Source organism: Medicago sativa, chromosome 8, assembly GCF_051527215.1.
Source record: "Medicago sativa cultivar Bolivia chromosome 8, Bolivia_mono, whole genome shotgun sequence".
Classification (NCBI taxonomy): domain Eukaryota; kingdom Viridiplantae; phylum Streptophyta; class Magnoliopsida; order Fabales; family Fabaceae; genus Medicago; species Medicago sativa.
Window position 1 is genome coordinate 34,848,528 of NC_140756.1, and position 7,660 is coordinate 34,856,187.

A 7,660-nucleotide genomic window follows, 5' to 3' on the forward strand; every position below is an offset into this window, starting at 1 on the left:
CTTGGAATTCAATAAGTGACAATTGTCTTTCTTAATAAAGTTCTCCTTTTTATTTCTTTACTTTCTTGTTATTTATTTTATGCTTTCTCTCTTCTTCTTTATGTCTACGATGAGCATGAGTGAGTAGACTTCTTTGTCTTGGGATTGTTGGATAAGTCTAATGACGTAATCCGAATCAAACCAAGCCTTAAACCTTAATTCTATGTAATCCTAATTTCTAATCTAAATTCACCGTTTTAGCATGAATTAACCATTATCAAACTGTGGAAGCGAACGCGGAGGGTTTGATAATTGTTAATTCATCATCTCAAATATCAATTCATAAAGCGAACGCGGAGCTTTCATATTCGAACAAGTGAATTTAGACAAGGATTGTGAAACATGAGAATAGTCTAGCAAACCTTGAGACATATAAAGTTTTGAGCTTCATGGATTCCAAAGGCAATCACCCATGAGAATAGGTGTGGTTGTTGGAGGAACACACTCATTGACTTCGAGAGAAGCTATGATATGCTAAAGAGAAACTTGTCTTTAGAAATTAGGACTAACGTAAAATTATAAGTTTAAGGGTTTGTTTGTGAAGGATTCGTCATTACGATGAACCAATAATCCCAAGGCTCTCTTTTTATTATTGTATTTCTTTTCAACCAACTGAAACCCTCTACTTTATAATCTTTCTTCTCTTCTAATCATCCTCTAAAAGTTAATTAAATTGAACAACTCCCTATCGAAACGATACTCTCTTTTATTACTACTTCGATAGACCGTGCACTTGCGGTTTGTCCTATCACTAACAAAGTTAACCCCCCCCCCCCCCCCCCCTCGGATGTGGTCATTGAGCGGGCAACATAATCTAGTTAAGCTGTGTCAGATCAGTCACACCTCTCAAACCTTAAGTGGCAGATTTATGGACTAGAAGGTGAAGATGTCATGTAGAATTGAAGGCTGAAAGAATGAGTATGTAACAGTGATAAGACCAGGCATATGTCGGTATATAATTCGAATAAGTTCTTGGCGATAAAGAAGTTAATAAGGAACTAATTCTGATTTAGAATTGTACACGTTGAAAGTGGGTCAGATACCAGCCTTCAGAACAAGTTAGTAAGTCTCGATGGACTAAGAAGTGCAAGATTGATGTAACAGCCCGATTTTCAAAATAAGAGTGCATTTTTTTTTCTTTTTAAAACAACTCAAGACCTTGCGTTAAATGATTCAACGATCGTTCTTAATTTAAAATCAGAGTAAATCATTTAATTTGAAAGTGTTTGTCACAATAAGATATGAATCAAATGACATATTTTTATAAAACAGTTATAGACAATAAGTTTTCAATTTCAAACCATACACTGAACAAAACATAAAATATTCCACGTGTATTCATTTCTCATGGTAGTATCATTTACAGCGATGCCCAAACAAAGGAAGAGAAAATTCATACATACAAGACACTACAAGAAAACATCTATGCAGATCCTTAACTCTGAACTAGATGACAGGGTACAAGAACCCACCAATGACATCCAGCCTGACTGCCAAACTGCAACACCTCCAAAGCCTTTGCTATTCTTGCAAGACATACTCCCTATTTGGATGTGGGGCAAATCCCGATCCACGGATTAAAGTAAAGGGTCACGATCTAAAAACAACATAATTACAAAAATACAGCAGGCATAACATATTAGCATGGTAAATGGCCTCAGCATAAACATTTCTCACTCAAAATATAATGATGAACAATTAGCCTATCAAATGCAGACTTTATATGTGTGATACAACCTCCACTGGCCTATCACATGCAAATGATTCCGGAATAATCCACTTCGTAGAGGGTCGTAGGCAAAACCTACTAAGAAAATTATGATTCTCATACTGACACATCTGAGGTAACCACCACCCCCTCCCCCCCGCACCCACACAATGGTCGAGCAATCATGTTGTCCCCATTCTGACACATATGAGGTGAACCTCCACAATGGTCGAGTAACCAAGACTCAATAAATCTCATATATTTAAGGTGGGTTCCTTCACGGCAGTCAACACCCCGCGCGTCTCAACTGACTAACGCGTACTATAAAATCTGTGCGTATCAACTAACTAACACGTACTATGAAATGCATGAGCATATATTGTCCGTTCAATATGTGCAAATGCAACTCTTACACATCATTCAACATATGTAGTAATAAAAACATGTCTCAGCTGACAGTTCACATATTTTTAACATGCCTCAACTGGCAGTTTACATATTTTCTTTCAATTCATATCAAACAACATTTCATAAATCAACATGCATTTTATATATTTATTCACAGATCATATGAAAGCAACGCACATCGACATATCATAATTACATTGATGGCAAACAAATCGCACATTGAGCAAACACATTCACTCAACATATCATATTCACAATACACACAATAGCACATAAACCATTCATGCATTTAAGTAACTATGGTGTTTCGAGAGAGAGCCCTTACCTGAGCAACGCATTCCTTAAAACATACAGCTTTACAACTCGTAAGCATCTACAACATGAACGTCTCTAAACCCTCGAGCTAAGTATCCTAGTAAATAAAGTAACTTAGGTAAACATTGGCTGTAAATATCTATACCCATCCTATGTGAAATTCAACTCACTCGGAAATATGAACAACTTAAATATTTTCATAAACTTAAACAAAATGTTTTCCAACACGACATACGTCTCAAAAACCCTTGAAAATACTTTAAGTCCTCTCATGACCTTAAAGTTAACAAAAATATCTAAGGAAAATCATTTTATGGAAAGACTTTTCTTTCCCAGATTTATCTTCTCAAAACATTCTTAATACAATCATGAAGTAGTGTTTCTAAAATATTTTAAAATATTTCCACGACACTGAATAATATATCACTTTTCCTTAAAATCACCCAAGGGAAATATTTTCTGAAATAATTTAAGTTTTCAAGAGATCATAAAAAAGATCAAAACAATTGATAAAATATTTATCAATCCCATATGAAACTTCAAAATATTTCATGTTTTGAAACATCTTTTCCAAACCACCCAAAAATTACAAAGATAATTCTGACGAAATTTCGACAAAATCTCCTTTGTGTTTACATCACATACTAGAGCCTCCGGCTCAGTCAACCTAACACAAATTCACAGAAAAACTATTTTCAGTACTCAGACGTTCTAAAATTTAAAATTTGAACTATGATAGTATTAGCATTCACTTACAGCGAAAGCTCGAACACATTATTTTCAGAAAATTACAATAAATTCAACCGTCGTCGCAACACCGCAAACTATAGGTCAATTTCGACCGTCTCAACGACGCAGATCCATTGGTCAACTCATTTTCACATTTAAAAAGTTTAAAATGATGAAAATACCCTTGCACGTTTTAGCCCTTTCATCCGGACAACATTTTTCAAAAACTAATCGGTTGAATCAACTCATTTCCTCGTCTAAAGCATATATATCAAATAAAATTTACATTTCAAAACTTTTTCAAGAACACCAAAATTTTAAAATGAACGGATAGTAAATTTTCTTGTGGATTTATACTCATACGAACTCACCCAACAATATTAATACGTAACATCAATCAAGAAAATCGAAACTCAACACCAACACCACCAAACTCTAAATCACGCAACTTTAAAGGGGTAAAAGAGTGGGAATACCTCTCTGAATGATGAGGAATCACACGTAAATAGATAGGATTCGTCGCTAGCTTCGTTTTGATATCTCGTTTGCGCGATTCGGACAAGGAACGAAGAAGTTACGGATGAGAGAAGCTGAAGATGGAGGAGGGTGTGTGGCTTGCGGATTTGGATAGAGAAGAGAGAGAAAATGTGTTGATTAATGAGTATTGGACCACAAACTTACTACACATAGTGTTTTGGTTTTGGAAATAAACCAGACTCGGTTCTTGCGGTTCAAGGTACACGTAACTGACAAAGTTTTTTCCTAACTCTGATGAACGTCTAACCAGTCTCAAACATCTTAAAATTACTTCCTTACTCTAAAACTACTATTCATTCAAGTATTTCCTTCGAAAATTTTCTCAATTAACCACTCTTCAATCGCTAAATTCCCAAAACCTCGTCTCAACAAAAAATAAATTCCTTAAATGAACATAATAACTCCCAAGGTCCATTAATATTTCATTTGCAAGCTAATTCATAATTGATTCTACCCGAATCTCCAAATTCACAAATATGTTCAACAAGATTAAAAAAGCACAGAATCATGCATTTCATATAATGCAAGCCCCAAAAATATGTTCCTCTCTATTTTTATGCTTAACAAACATTCTGAAAATCATACCCAATCACACAGAGTAGAAAACAACATATGTGAATCAATTATAGATCTCACTCAGTTAAATTGCTCAACCAGTTTCTCTTTCCAAATAATGGTTTTGAAATCAAAATAACTTTCCGATAAAAATCTCATTTCAAAAATTTGGAGAAATAAATGGGATCGTCTTCCCATTATAGCAATCTATAAAACTTTTGTTTAAATTTTCATGATGGTTTTGATCCGTTGAAATTTAAACAGCAAGTATTTCCAACATGTTTTCTCAAAATCAATAGAAAACAAATTTTGAAATTCCGACAACGTCAAAACATTTCATAAAGTCATTTATTAACAAAGAAAACATCAAAACAAATACAAGCCCTAAATTTAGTCGCAGCTAAATTACGAGTCTTACAATTGATAGTAGGTGAATGGGATCCCATTAATGGCATGAGAAGAGACGTAACTTTCATAAAAATCTCGAATTTAGAGATTGGATGATAATTTGTCGGAACTTAGTAAGAGGGTGAATGGACAATGTCGAACTTCTTTAATAGAATTTAGAGGAAAAGTTTAAATTAACGCAGAGTTATAGTAGATCGGTACTTCGGAAGATCAATCGAAAATTTTAGGTCAAGAATTGCCTTGAGTTATAGTAGACCGGTATGCTTCAACTATTGCCACTACTATCAATAATAACAATGGATGTTATCTGGAAGGTGTATTCTGACGAAACTAGTGTATTCTCCACTATCATCAGTGCAAAGTGAAATATACTGAATTGTGAGTGATGAAACTAGTATTAATTATGGTTATAATTGGAAAAAAGTAATTAATATTGTATTGAAACGAACAATGGGTCAGTTACTTTAAGACAACATTTTTTTTACAAAAGGCTCATTTATTGTGGGACGGAGGGATTATCAGTTATCTTTACATTCCAACTTCGAGGGAATGTTTGTTAAGAGACAAACAAACATGGTTGCTCATACTTTAGATAGGGCAGCTTGTTCTTGGGCTAGTCACCATATTTTTTATTATTATTATTATTATTATTATTATTATTATTATTATTATTATTATTATTTTTGTATTGAACATTGGTTGATTAATGATAATAGTTTATAGCTTTGCTTTGGTAAAAAACACATTGGTGTATTAAAATTAATAACCTTCTTGTCAGTTAAAAAACACATTGGTGTATTAAAATTAATAACCTTCTTGGTAGTGGCAGTGGCAGTGGCAGTGGCAGTGGCAGTGGCAGTGGCAGTGGCAGTAGTAGCAGTAGCAGTAGCAGTAGTAGCAGTAGCAGTAGTAGTGGTAGTCGTGGTAGTGGTAGTGGTAGTGGTAGTGGTAGTGGTAGTGGTAGTGGTAGTGGTAGTGGTAGTGGTAGTCGTAGTCGTAGTCGTAGTAGTAGTAGTAGTAGTAGTAGTAGTAGTAGTAGTAGTAGTAGTAGCAGTAGTTGTTGTTGTTGTTGTTGTTGTTGTTATTATTATTATTTTATTTTTTGACAAAAATAAACAATATTCATTCATTCAAATTGATAGAGTACATCGATACAATACAAATCCAAATTCGCTAAAAACAAAAAGGATGAATCTTTTTTTGTAGGTGGCCAGGGTTTGAACCCTGGACCTTGCATATATTATGCATTGTCCATAGCAACTGAGCTAAGCTCATGATGAATCTATGAACAAACTCACTGCATCCATGTTAATAGCATAAAACGACAAAGTACATATGCCTACAAATATGACTAATTTGACTACATTCATATCTCTGGAATACTCATGTCTCCGGATCTGCAACGTTGGCGACACCAAAGTCATTGTCATTGATCGGATTTGCACTTGCTCAAAGCTAATCTTTCAACCTGAATCAAATAAACATCGCACTAAGACGGGAAATCAAACACACACCGCACAAAGACGTGAAATCAAAACAAACAGAGTCGTTCAGAGACGACGAAATCACAAAAACAAACGAAAAAAACAAAAAATATGTGAAATCACTTATTCAATTATGATAAAAGGAAAAACAATTCGGAGGTGTATTTTTGTGTCAAAATAGACCCTAAATCACCCCTCTGAAAAGAAGAAGAAAAAAAAGAAGAAGAAAGGGGGTGACTGCTAGGGTTTGAGAAGGAGAGAAGAGAGAGAGGAATGTGATCTTCTATTCATCATCATTATTATTATTATTATTATTATTATTATTATTATTATTATTATTATTATTATTATTATTATTATTATTATTATTATTATATACTTCACAACAATTATAATAAAATATAAATTTTCATTAATAAATAATAAGAAATCAAGGCAATGATATTTTAAATATAAACTATTTTATTGTGTAAAATGTTTAAAGTTTTATTTCTAAATATACTTGTACAAATATATTGAGATTGTACAAATATCAGCCACAGATCTCTCTAGTTTCCAATGCAACAACATTTGGCTACGTTTGGTTGACACACTCCACCTTTAGGGAAGCCATATTCAATACAAATTTTTTTACAAGGTCCATCATTTTTTGGACATGGAAACGAAAGGAAGCAATCTGGTTTGTCAAGATGTGACGAATCTTGAAATCCTGCTAAAATCGATTAAATGGCATTACAAATGTTATCAAATATTCTAGATAAATATTTTGCATTTCTCCTTCAAAAAAAAAAAAATATTTTGCATTTCTGAATGATTTTATAAATTTTCATTAAAATATGGTTCCTAATTATTCAATTAATAACATGGCTCCTAATTTTTTCGACTACAAAAGAATCCTGATTGGTAAAATATAATAAAGTTGGGTTATCACTCTAGTTTATTACCTGTAACCATGACAAAAACAATGCACATAATTGAAACTGTAAAAGAAAGATGATTGAACCGCATTGCCATTCTACTTTCAAAGGTAGTTTTTTTTAAGGCTACTTTGAAAGGTTTACAAAGACTACACATCAATCGACTATTTAAGCTGATCAAATAAGTTTCTTTCAAGAAAAGAAAAAAAAAAGCTGGTCAAAAAAGTTAGTGCAATAAGTTTTCTTTTGACTAAATTAATGCGCTAAATTAAATAAAAGTAATGAGTTTAAAAAAAATCCATTGAAAAATATATAATATATATAATAATTTATTAGAATATAATTATTTTTTTGGAGGAATTTAGAATATAATTATTGATAATTCAAATTTATTGCTTTATAATAATTTTGAATTTCCTTCAAAAAAAAAATTGAATTGATAATAATTTTAAACCAATATTTCAAAACAGTTATTGTGAACCGACCAATATACAGTAGAAACTCTTTGAATTAATACTCGGTAAATTAATAAACTCTCTAAAATAATAAATTTGTCCGGT

General features: G+C 32.7%; 1 long non-coding RNA gene across 1 annotated transcript; it reads right to left on the reverse strand.

The window, feature by feature from the left end:
• Positions 1-6,613: 6,613 nt before the first annotated feature.
• Positions 6,614-7,244, reverse strand: LOC146898724 (uncharacterized). The gene is made up of 2 exons (XR_015023946.1): positions 7,128-7,244; positions 6,614-6,892 (listed from the first exon to the last, which is right to left on the reverse strand). It is a non-coding gene; the product is annotated as an uncharacterized LOC146898724 (long non-coding RNA).
• Positions 7,245-7,660: the final 416 nt, after the last annotated feature.